We start from the raw sequence: 12,555 nt of genomic DNA on the forward strand, positions 1-12,555 counted from the left end.
GAATGCCCCTTCTGAGGGCATGAAGCCTGCCAAGTTTCAAGGAGATAGGTGCAGGGGTTTCAGGGAAACTACATCTCAAGAGTCTTGAAAGCAAAAAAACCTAATTTCACGTGTATGTGTTAAGCCACAGCAGGGTCAAAACTGCAGGCATCCTAGCCCCTACTGAGGCAACAAAGCCTGCCAAGTTTCAAGAAGACAGGTGCAGGGGTTTGGGGGAAAACTGCACCACAAGCTGCAGACAAGCAAAACTTGTGACATGGGTGACACTGTGGGTGTTAAGGCGCAGCAGGGTGAAAGCTGCAGGCATGCTAGCCCCTGCTGAGGCCACAAAGCCTGCCAGCTGTCAAGGCGATAGGTGCAGGGAGAGTCTGGGTTCTGGGGCCCTGCACCTCTAGCTGGTGCTGACAGGCAACACTCATGACAGGGGTGGGTGACACTATGTGTTCGTGTTAAGGTGCACCCTCACTAAACTGACACCAAGGCAGAAAGCAGGCCAGTTCAAACAATGCTGCCTTTTATGCAGTTTTTCCATCCCTCCCCCAGAGCACTGGGATTGGAAGGGACCTCAGGGAAGGGTGACAGTCACTGGCCAGCTACACAGTCAACAGTGAGAGCACTCCTTCCCCACACCCCTTCCCTCTCCTCTTCCCCCTCCCTCTCCTTACTTTTGTTTCCGTTTCCCTGCAGGCAAGCCCAGCTTGAGCTTCCAAACGTTTTGACTTGCCTTGTTGTTTCAAGGCTGTTTCGAAGCTCTCGGTTTTATTTCGATTTTGCTGTTTCTGTCTGAGTACAAAAGGTGACCAAACGCTCAGCCCACATGCCAGACCAATGCAGAACACGAGAACGGGTCATGTTCAGCGTGTGAAGAGCTCATGATCATGAGGCCGACCAGATCATGATCAGACAGCCTTAACAAATCAGGAGCTGCGAGGGAGAAGCGTGACGGCGTGGCCGGCAGACACACTCTCTCAACTGTAAATCAGCAGCCTCCTCCGATTGGCTGAAGAGTTTATAAAAGGGACAGCGCGCTAAAGCGCAGGGTCCCAGGTTCCACACAAGCCTCGGACAGGACTGATCACCCTGTCCAGGAATCCATGTCCCCATGGACGAATAGTCATACGCATATGAATAGTCACACCCTGGCTATTATTTCACCGAATAGTGAGCTCTCCATCCGCACGTACATCGGAAAAAGCAATTGCTATCTCCTACCTGTCATCTTTAACTACTGCTTCACCACTGTCGTTTTGTTGTGTAACCACTGTTGGAATCTTACTGTAAGTAAACGTTAAGTTCAATTTTACTATCTTCCAACTGAGTCAGTGTCCCTTTCATCCCCGGCCTGTCCATAAGGCGGGTTGGTCATCCACCCACCCCCTGGTTCAACTGGTAAACCGCCTGGTGAGTGCTGTGGTCACTAACAGTTTCGAGCTCAAAATGAGTCAAAACGAAACTGCCAGAGAAATTTCGCACAGCCCTAATTATCAGTCACAAACCAAAAAAAGCCAATTGCCAATAATTTCAATATTCCTTTGGACCAATATTGTGGGTGCACCTCTAGTTCTTTGCAAGCTTTTGGACACAAACACCCTTCGTCTGGCATAGTTTCAGGACACTTACAGTTCAGAGCCACCACATTTGTTGTTCACTTAAGCTAAAGAAAAGTGTACAGGCAGGAAGCAGAGGAGTGAAGCTACTTTTGTTCAAGGTTTCATCTATTTGCATATCTGCATTTTTTAGGCACACGTTCTAACATGTTGCAAGAGAGGCAACAAAACTGATTTAAGCCTGATACATTTCTTTTCCCAGAGTCAGTGGTCTCCAAAATATTTTCAGAACTACAAAAGAAGTTCCCGAGCATCTAAGAGCATAAGTCCCATGGAAAGAAAAGTTCTTACAAGTCACACAGGAGCTTTTGAAGAGCTCAAAGGACGTGGGGTGAAGACTTGAAGAAAGGCCTGAAAGTTAACAATGGACCGGGCTGCATGTTCAGCAAGTAAGTTCTGAGGCACTGCAATTCAGGTGGGTGGCTGTAAGAAACTCAGAGGCCTGAGTCAGCATTAGTAGATCTTGAGGAGAGAAAAACCAACTATTTAATGCCAGCTTTGTCTACAGTAGGGCTCCCAGCTGTGCTACAGTGATGTGGCCAAAACCATGGAAGCATCCTAGGATGTTTGTTGGATAAACACTATGCTGTAAATACAAAAGAAGAAATGTCCTGGGGCAGCTCACAGTTTTTAGTTCTTTAATATACAGGAAGCACCCATGTCTCCATGAAGGGAGACACTTCTATAAAATGTTTTCAGATGAAGAATGTGGGAATGAGGCAAGAAAGAGTCCTAGAAGGAAGGAGAGAGAGAGAGCGCGAGCTAGGAGAGGCACTTTGTATCGCTGGCTCAGCTCTGGTGAGCCACGGGAGTTGGAAAGCAAGAGTGAAGCCTAGTATTCAAACAGAACTAGGAGTGAGTTGCAGAACTGGATGAGGCTATGAAAATCGAGAGAGAACCTCGGAGACCAAGAGAAACATTTTAATACTGGTTTCCTAGTCAGGCAAAACATGAAAACTGCCAGATGATCAGTCAAGGGTCCAGAAGAATATGGAAGACAGATTTGTCATCCCAAACAACAACAACAACAGAGAAAAGCAAAGAAGCAAACAAGCAAGAAAAAGCCACTGCATTTGGACAAAATTAAGCTTAAGAGCTAGGGCACAGAGAAAACAGGTTAATTACAACATTCCTCATCTTCTCTGCCACTGACATTAATAATTTTGGACACAACAGCAATCAGGACAGCACAATGGAAGTGATGATTCAGAGGTGACAGATTTGTATGCCTGGGAGATGTGTGAAGAAAAGCAAAGTCAACTATGAATAAATACATAAGGTACAGAGCACATATGCATAGAATAGAATCGTGAAGCTGAATAAGTAGTAGAGGTTGCTCTCTAAAAGCCACTGAGACACACAAGAGGCGTTTCAGATACAGACTGGTTCCAGATAATCCCAGAACTTTCACTGAAGGGGCAAGGGTAGATGCAGAGGCACAAGGTATTTGAGTGAATTAGAAACAGCAAACAGAAAAGATTATAGGTTAACCATTTGCAAAGTGTCCCCCAGACTCTCATACTGCTGCAATCTTCCTCCAGAGCAGACACAAGTTACAATTTTCAAGAGCATTTAAGTCCTATGGAAATTTCAATGTAGATTCAGCCCTACTGAAAAATATCACCTTGAATCTGCTGGACTATACTGGCAATAATTCCAGCCATTTAAAAACAACCCATCAGAAACCTTTTAAAAACAAGTGCAAGAGACAAAGTATTTGGATGAAGGTGAAACACAAATAAAACTGGGTGCATAATTTTTTTTTTGATTCTGTGTAATAAAAGGAGGCTAAAAACAAAATCTGCACATTCAAAATGTCTCTCTTCTCTACTTTGAAGGATATCATAACAAACAGAGATACTAGCAATATGTTGCCATAAAAAGAAACAACTGGTAGTTGAGCAACTGAAAGAAGGAATTTTTACCAATGCTGCTCAAATAAATGCTTATTTTGTTAACATACAACTCCAGTGACTTTGGAGTGGCTGGGAGCTAGTCCCTAGCAAAATTAGTGAATGCTAGAACTAAGCATGCTTGAGATTTCTAAAGCTAAGGAAAAGAATAAATCCCTCCTTGGTCTCCTTTGTTCAACCTAAGCAACAACAAAAGCAGAGAAGGCCCTTCTCTTCCCCATCCCTGAAAGGTTCTTGCAGATCATGGTTAGAAGGTTGTGTGGGGTTTTTTTTGTTGGGTTTTTTTTTGGGGGGTGGGTTTTGTTACGCACTGCTAAAGTGAAGCTAGTTGTTATCAGCCCCTTGATACAAGGAGAACAGCCTTCCAGCAAGTAAAGAAGTCATTTGTGAGCCCACAGATGACTGAGGCGGTGAATCTAAGATTCTCATGTTTGACTGCAGATGTGGCAAACGGTGACAGGAAGGAGTAGTTCCTGGCAATGTCATGTCACAGCTCTTTTCTTTTTTCTCTCTAGTCTTCCAACTCCATAGAGAAGTGAGTTTCCTCACAACGATCAATGCCTTATTGTAGATAATGGTGCCATGAGCCTCCCAGGTATTGATGTCAATATCACATTTCTTCCGACTGGCCTTCAAGGTACCCTTGAATCTCTTCTTTTGCCCACCTCTAGACTGGAGACCAGTGAGTTGGAAGTATAGGATCTGTCTTGGGAGCTGGTTGCCAGGCATCTTTATGACATGTCCTGTCCAGCAGAGATGGTGCTGCAAAAACATGGCTTCAATGCTGGTGGTGTTTGCTTGAGCCAGAACACTCAACTATATCCCAAGGATTGCAACCTTGACGTAGTGGGAAGGCTTGTGCACTACCAGTGACCTCAAGAGCATTTCCATCTGGAGTTTTGTGCCTCTGAGGGTCACCCACAGTGGCAAGGTCAAGAGTTAGGTTTCTAGACAAGTAACAATCCAAAAAAACAAACAAACAAAAAAAAACAACAAACCACAAAGTTCTCAACAGCAGGGCAGGTAGATGAAGAAAGCATACTTCACGATGTCTGCAAAGGCAAACAAAGGCTGCAGCAAAATAAAAACTTCCAGTAGTCGGTTTCCTTCCAGTGAAGTATTGTGTGGTTGCTGAAGTGCAACAGCATCCACATATCTTAAAAAAACATGCGCAAATGTCTTATTTCAATAAAAAGTCCTACAGCAATGGACAAGTGGCCACAGGGGCAGGTGCTCACGATTAGCAGAAGCCCTTAGTCATAGACCCATATGGCAGCAACAATTGTATGATGTTTGTTTTGTACTTGGAACCAAGACAGATGTGCAGTTTGGCAGCTGTAATGAAAACTGGGCAGGCCTATTTAAGATCCACTCTCCTCACCTTGTATGGGGACAGGGCTAGAAAAGGTGCACCACAATCTGCCTTATTTCACCCAACTGGAAAACCATGTCTAGTGGGATGACTATCTGCAGTTCAAATCAAGTAATGAAGTTTGTGACATGGAACATCCACACCCTGAGGCAAAACTAATTATGACCAACCAGAACAAAGGACAGCACTAGTGGCCAAAAACTTTCACAATTAATATTGACACTGCTGCATTTAGTGAGACCCGACACACAGGACAGGCAGCTCACAGGACCTACTGGCGGCTATACCTATTTTTGGAAAGGAAAAGCCTAAACGTATCTATGGCATTGGTTTTGCTATCAAAACCAAAATTGTTACTTGGATGTAGGGATGCCCAGTTGGCATCAATGAATTCATGACCCTTCATCTTCAATTGACCAACAAAAACTACTACAATACCCGTGAAGTTTCCAGCATAGCTATTTTGCACATTACTTAAGAACTAAATGTTGGCAAGGTGGAAATGCACAGATTTTCAGCAACGCAGCTGTGGTGAAAGACAGTGCTACAGTTTCGTATAAAATACTTAGCTTTGCTTTTGTCCCCTGCAGTTTGCCCTGTACCATTCTTTACTGAAAGAAAGAACTCCAAGAGGAGCATTTGGTTTCAGTCTTTTTATGAAGGTACTATATACAGCGGATTGTTTCCCCTGATTAAATTTAACACAAATGAGAAATGTAAAATCAAGGTGATTTAGATCAGTGATTTTTATCCATTTATACTTCAGTTCACGTCTAAAGAAAAGTATGCTCTTATTGGCTGTAAAATACGTAGATTTGACAACTGAAGAGTTTTTACACTAGATTTGGTCTATCATTTTTGCTCCAGGCTACTCAATGGATGGTCCTGATAATAAGGTACTGGATGGTGGCCAAGTCCCAAGACCTGTGATGATATTACCAGTTTCTTGCACCCAGTAACACAGTACCTGGGTCCCCCACAAGGTCAAGCTTTTAATGATACACAGCCAGTTGTGCCATCTTTATATAGGCTGACCTCAAAAGTTCGATATCTTTTTCTCCCAATTCCTTTTTCACATAGAAATACAAATGGTTGAAACTAAAAAATTTAGCTAGAGGTTCCCAGATTGCAACAGTATCCAGAATAAGAGGTTGTAAATGTATATGTTAACATATTTTGTATTAAATTCATAATTTCAACTTCAAATTATAACAAATGTTTTTATTTTTAAAAAACAACAGGTTAATCAAAACTAAAAGCCCCAATTAAAAAAAAGCACCATTTTTTTCAACCCTGACCTACATAGCAGTGGTGTCTAAGCTCTGCAGTGTTGCATCTATCAAAGCCCTGCTTTAGTATTTCTTTGGCATTTTTGCTTTTAAAAGCAGAGACAACATACTTTACTTAGGTTAACTGTTGAAGTAACATAACAACGTTGAAGGAAAATTTGCACAAGTAACATATGGGGCAGTTTTTTTCTTGTTCGGTCAAGAGGCCCCGACAGAAGATCCTGATCATTTGCCATTTATTCAGCAGCTCTCATTGCAGGTCAATTTGTTAGTGCTTTTTAGCACTGTAGTTCTGTGTGCATCTTTATCCAGTTCTTCCATTTAATGACCTGCAGATTATTGCTGTGTTTTGTAGTATGACAAAGCAATGACTCTTAACAGACATTTTGTGTAAGTGAGTTCTGCTGTACAATGGAAATGCTGATAGACCCCTCAGTATCACTGCATTAGTAACAAGTTGTTTTAATATCTGCTATTCAATAGTGCAAGTTACTAAACTAGAAGAGAAGAACCACATTTCAGAAACTCTGCTTTTTCAAGTCAGAGATGTTCAGGCACTTCATTCATCCATGCATTTAAAACAGTGTATATCCTTTCATGGCAAGCCAGCAAGAAACATACTGCCCAGAACCCTTCAAAGTCAAGCACAAAGCACCATTTATTCTGTTGAAAGAGATGTAAGCCCTCACATATGGGGAAACCTACCTCTTTAACAAGTTAAGAGGACTCAATACTATCTTCACGCCCTGCAGAAAAATGCTAAACCAAAATATGATCTTCCTTGTTTCTGAGATGAGATGCAAACAGTGAAATTAGTCTGATCACTGTTACTTTCTGTTCATATTGTTCATTTCTTCATGCTCCTTCATTGGTTTAAGATGCACAGTTCACAGAAGTCTAACAAGAAAAGCTGGAGAAGTTTAAATCTCACTTAAAAATAATAATTAAAACATTTAGAAGTTCAAAAAAAAAAAAAGTCACAGTAAGATTTTATAAAGTCTAAGAAGGTCAAGAACAGTAGTTAATGCTAGTTAGTCTCTCATTCCTTTAAACATTCATGCAAAGCGAGTATTTAATATAGCCAACTGTCTCTTTAAAAACAAAAAAAACCCAAAAGTGTAGTCTTTCACATACCCAGTTAGTTTAAGAGAGCTTGAACACGAACAGACTGCATAGCAGAGCAAACAGCATTTGCTATCTACGTACAGGTTCTTTCAGAATCAAATGCACTTCACTATGCCTTGTCAACTATGAAATTCTGACTTTGCCTGGTAGACAAGGTTATGGTCAAAGAGGTGATGGCTAACTAATACCATCACATTCCGTGTATGCACATTTACATCAGGGAAGCAGATTTACTGCTGGGTGGGCTAGTTTCCAGGAGAGAAATCCCCTTTGGGAATTAGCCAAATTACATGAGATGCCCTGATCCTTTTCACTGTGAAAAAATGTTCTCAGTGCAGGCTCAGCTTCAAGAACCTGACCACCTTTTACATTCGGGTTCAGAAAGGTCTGGGGGCAACTGAGTGGGGTCACTTCACTTCTCTAATTTGTCACCAGAGAAATCTCCCCTTCACAAACAATCACACTGCCACAACAAAACCTATAGATTACAGGATGGTCTTCCACCATTATCAGAAAAGAAAGGAAAGGAAAGATTGGGGGGGGGGAAGGGGGGGGAAGGGGGTAGTTGGGGGAAGGGGTGTCAGACAACATGGCCATTGATTGGTATGGAGTGAGGAACCAAAACCGAGCAGAAAAAAGCCTATTAGACACGTTATTGCAAAGCACATTGTTATTATTAGGTTAATTCTGAGAACTACCCAGCTGTCTGTGTCCTGGGGGAAGCTAGCTAAATGAAAATACTAGTCACTTCCTGTTTTTGCACACTTTTTCATATTGCAACCAACAGAAACCAAATATCAGGTTCCCTTTCTTGTTGTAGATGCAAGTCTGCTTCTTGCGTAAGTAAACTCTGTAAACCTGTTCCCATCGTTCTAAACTCAAGACTGATTTTGCAGCTGTTCTTACCCACAAGAACCCCACTGAAATCAAAAGAAATTCCACTTCTAGAATTAGAACCATACTGCAGGCCTGCTAAACAAACACACTAAAAAAACAACAAAAATACATGGCACTATTTAAGTTACTCATGTACCACAAGACCTTCCAATACAGCTACATGTATCATCAGTTTGAATCCACATTAATTTGGGGTTTAGCTGGAATTAATTCCAATTTATGCCTGTATAAGCAAAACTAGAATTTACTTGCATGTTTAAAGGTCCTTAGTCAAGGGTAAGTGAACAAATGAAAAATGGAGTTTTTTTTCCCACAAAATTTCAAAGTGCAGAAGCGCTCTCTGGAAATGCACTAAATAATTTACTGATAGCAATATACTAGAGATTTGGGGGAGGAAAATTACATATGGCTTTTTCATGATTGTTCTCTGCTTGTTTTTAGTCTTCTCTGGTCTGTACACTGAAAAACGCATGCACATGTTTCTGTGAATCTACTCCTGGAAAAAAGTTAGATACCCTGCTAACTCAGAGCAGCTGACCCTTCAAGGAGAATTGAGCCAAGCTTCATCTACCATTATCAGTCAAAGATCAGCTACCTAGAAAAGCCTCTAAGTGGCCCATCACAGAGAAAGATGCAAGAAACAGGTTGGTTCCTGGGGCAGGAGAAAAGTCTCCATCAAGCACCCAGCTGAGGGGAAGAATCTGTAGGGATCAGGCAGACCCCTGCAGAAAACATGAAGTTAAGAGGAAGAGATGACTGCACCATTTTAACAGAAGAATTAAAGCTGGAATCCTCCAAAAAGGGGTTCACTAGGCTGTAGATACAGCATCACTGCTTCCTAAGCTAGCAAGGAAAAGTGAGCAGCCTTCATTTCCTCCCTCACAGAACTAAGGCAAGCTACACAGGTGCTGAGATGCTGCAGTGATAGATGTGGTGAAAAGGAAAAGACAGATAAAAGAAATGACGCAACATAACCAACTACAAACGCAGAACTTTGACGCATGTTGCTGGCAGGCTGCACAGCCAAGAAACAGATTATTAATGGCTTTGCAGCTCACATTTCACAGAGCTTGAAAGAGCCTCTCTGTATTAAGGAAAGAGTTAAGCGTTGGGACTAGCCTACTCCTGAGACACAGAGTCTTTCACTTCTGGGTCGCCATACTGAATCTGGGACAAGCTGCTTGCACCCAAAATAATTAGTCCTGGCTGGCTCTTCAACAGCCTGTGTGAAATAAAGCAGCAGTCTCAGCCCATTATTGGCATTAACGATTATTGTGTCTCGGTCTGTGCAAGAAGGTAAAGAAGCAAACAGCTTTCGAGACTGAACTCTTCTAAGTCCCCTAGAGAAAGTCACTCCAAGTCAGGACTCCAACAGATCAACAGGGTAAAGAGCCGCAATGGAAATTCACCCTGTAACTGCTGTGTGGTTAAACTACTTCAGGCTCCTGTCCAGTACCTTTTACCAGCACTGGATTCACTAATATATTCCCATCTAAAAAGACTACTACTAAGGTAGGTTAAATGGCCTTTCAGCTAGAAATCTCATTTTCCTGGTCCTGACCAGTTGCTCACTCTTCACTCAGAAGGAATACTAGAAAATTAAACAGTTACCTTGAATTATAGCCAATTTTAACCTATTTTTAAAGAGGTTACAGGCACACTTTCTATAAAGTCCCTCTGCCAATTTTTTGTGGTTTTACAAATTGTGTTTTTCCATTTTTTAAAATATGCTATTCTCTGCCAGTGTTCCTTTAATCTCATAAATAGCTAGAGATTATGATGCCACAAATAATTATTACCGCTGCATAGAAGAAGGAAGAAAAAAAGACAGACAAAGGCCTCTTTGCAACTGTCTCTCTACTAAGCACCTGATAGAAATATCAGCCATAAATTGCTACCACAATTATACTGTTCAGTAATCACCAGGGCTTGCAAGTTTAATATACAAATCACCCTCTGCATCGGCATTTTGCATCCTTTAATGCACAAATTCCAGTAACAGATGCAGACAGGAGAGAGGGCTTCTGCCTTCAGTCTGCATGTGGCCTGAACTATGCTTCAGGTATCTGAAAACAGACAATTTCACTTCTGCTTTAATACTGGAAACAGGGAAGTGATTAGTAGTAAATCATTCAAAGGAAGAGGAGACAAAGCAATCAGCTTCCCAATACTGACGCAGGCTGCAGGCAGCAAGCCGGTAGCTCATGTCTTGAGTGCAGCCAGCAAGGGGGAAGAAAAAGCAAAAGGAAAAAAGAAACAGGCTGAACAACAGAGGACAGTAAAGATACTTTGGAAGGGATCCAGAAATGTAGAGCTTATCCCTACAGCATGAGAAATAAAGGTTAAAACCTCTTCTTAATTAGTTATAAAGAACTTTCCCCTATTGTTCTTCCTGTTACTCTCCTAAACAAACTGCATATCTCAAGAAACCTCAGGAATTACTGTGACACAGACTCCTGCCAAGAGAAGCTCTATTACATAATGGCATTTATGGGAACACGCACAAAAAGCCACCAGGAGAGACAACAAGCCAAGTGCTAAATCCTCACAGTTTTGTCAGCTCTCTGCAATCCCAAACACTTCACAACCTTTTATTTTATGTTTTTGCCTCCTCCCTCCACCAAATAAGTTTACATTACTGGGAGCGGATGGGTTTTATCAAAGAATAAACCCATTCAAAACAATATGCTTGCAGCAGCCTTTTTCAAGGACCACTACCAGATTAAAAAGGAACTTTAAAAAGGAAAGTTCTTATTTGTGGTGTGCATAATAGCAAGTAAACTGCGGTTTTTATATATATTGTATTTTTCTCCATTTCCGTGTGCTTATTGACAATTTACAGATAGTTTCACTTTTGCTTACAGCCATTTTCACCTCCCTGCTATAAATTCAAGCCCCATGTTACAATATTTGCGTTACAAATATTTGGGGATATCTAACAAGAACTTGTTTTGATGCATAGGTTATAAATGCCTCAAGTGTGACAGGCAGACAAGGTTCCTTGGGTGACAGTGTGTTTGCTGTGTTAGGCACTTTACAAACAAAGGCCCTAACATACAGACTCTACCACACTGCACAGAGAGAAGGGCAATGACACCACACCCTCAACAAATAAAAATGTCACATGCTAAAATCACCTGCTACACCACCTCACCCAACATCGACTCCTGAAAGATGCCTCTTCCCTACACACCTGCATGAATTTGAGAGAGGAGAGCAAGAGCCAGCTTAAACTAATCCAATTTAAATTAGTGTACACACGTACATCTGCTACGATCCATGGTGTGGAAGCCTCTGCTGCAGAAAAGAGGACTCCAAATGACTTAAGGTAATTTTAGAGACAGAAGATAAGAAAATTCAGCTGCCAGTTACTGAGCATGTATACTGCATACTAAGAAACTATGCTGCTCAACTTGTATCTATTCTAACATATAGAAGACTTGATGTAATGGAATTTGTTTACAAGTCATCAAATGCCGTGTTATTTTCTTCTTTATTACTTACTACTTGATGAAGAGGAGATTTTCATTTAAAATGTGTTCATACATATTTTAGTGGAAATGGAACAAACTGCATTTCTCACATCAGGCACAGGAAGTGTGGCTTCCCACCCCCACCCCCTTTTTGGGTTTTTTTGCCTGTTAGTTATAGAACATACACTCTGGCCTCTAGCAAGCTGACTTGTGCATAACCCTGTTGCTCTTGATTGCTAACATCGTATGATTAACCCTTCATATGTCAAAGTCTCCTGGAAGAAGGTGCTTCTTGAAGTTCTCTCCTCCACTAAGGAGCTTCAGATCTTGCTTGCCCCTACCCCCCGCTTTATTCAATTTACAAGCCATTTATTTTTTTAAATGCAGCTCCATAAGAAGCAGTAGGCAGAAGGGCGTAAAAACACCAGGCATCAATTAAAAAAATAAATAAGTGCAGATCAGTGGTGATATGTTTTGGCCCTATGGGCCCTGTCCTGTCTGACCCCGCTCAGAGCCAGGCACCTGGCCTGCGGGGCTCCTCCCCAGAGTCCAGGTTGCTCGGGGGAAGGTACCACCACGACCCTTCTCCCCAATTTCAGGACCCATGGGGAGCCCCACAGGCCGGACGACGAGGCTCGGGGGCCGAATGCGGCTCACGGGCCGGGATGGTTGCGCACCCCGGCAGTGATGAGCCCGTCTCTCCGAGGCAGTCGCCCGTTGCCGAGTGCCCCACGTAGGGCAACACGCGTGAGGAAGAGGAGAGAAGCAAGCAGGAGCATGCCGGCCGGGACACGCCTGTGCGCGCGCACACACACACACACACAGGAGGCAACTTTCCCCGAGAAGCCCCCCGCCCCCGCAGGAGACACAAAGGACGGA

General features: G+C 42.4%; 2 protein-coding genes across 2 annotated transcripts in view; one reads left to right on the forward strand and one right to left on the reverse strand.

The window, feature by feature from the left end:
- The window catches only part of SUSD6 (sushi domain containing 6), a 123,162-nt gene extending 116,256 nt beyond the window's left edge, over window positions 1-6,906 (reverse strand). Inside the window, exon 1 of the mRNA XM_025205968.1 lies at window positions 6,887-6,906. The gene's annotated coding sequence lies outside the window, so the exon portion shown is untranslated. The remainder of the gene's footprint in view (window positions 1-6,886) is intronic.
- The window catches only part of CCDC177 (coiled-coil domain containing 177), a 56,759-nt gene that overhangs the window by 7,390 nt on the left and 36,814 nt on the right, over window positions 1-12,555 (forward strand). The gene's annotated exons all lie outside the window — the stretch shown is intronic.

This window comes from Alligator sinensis, unplaced genomic scaffold (genome assembly GCF_000455745.1).
Source record: "Alligator sinensis unplaced genomic scaffold, ASM45574v1 scaffold768_3, whole genome shotgun sequence".
NCBI classification, from domain to species: domain Eukaryota; kingdom Metazoa; phylum Chordata; order Crocodylia; family Alligatoridae; genus Alligator; species Alligator sinensis.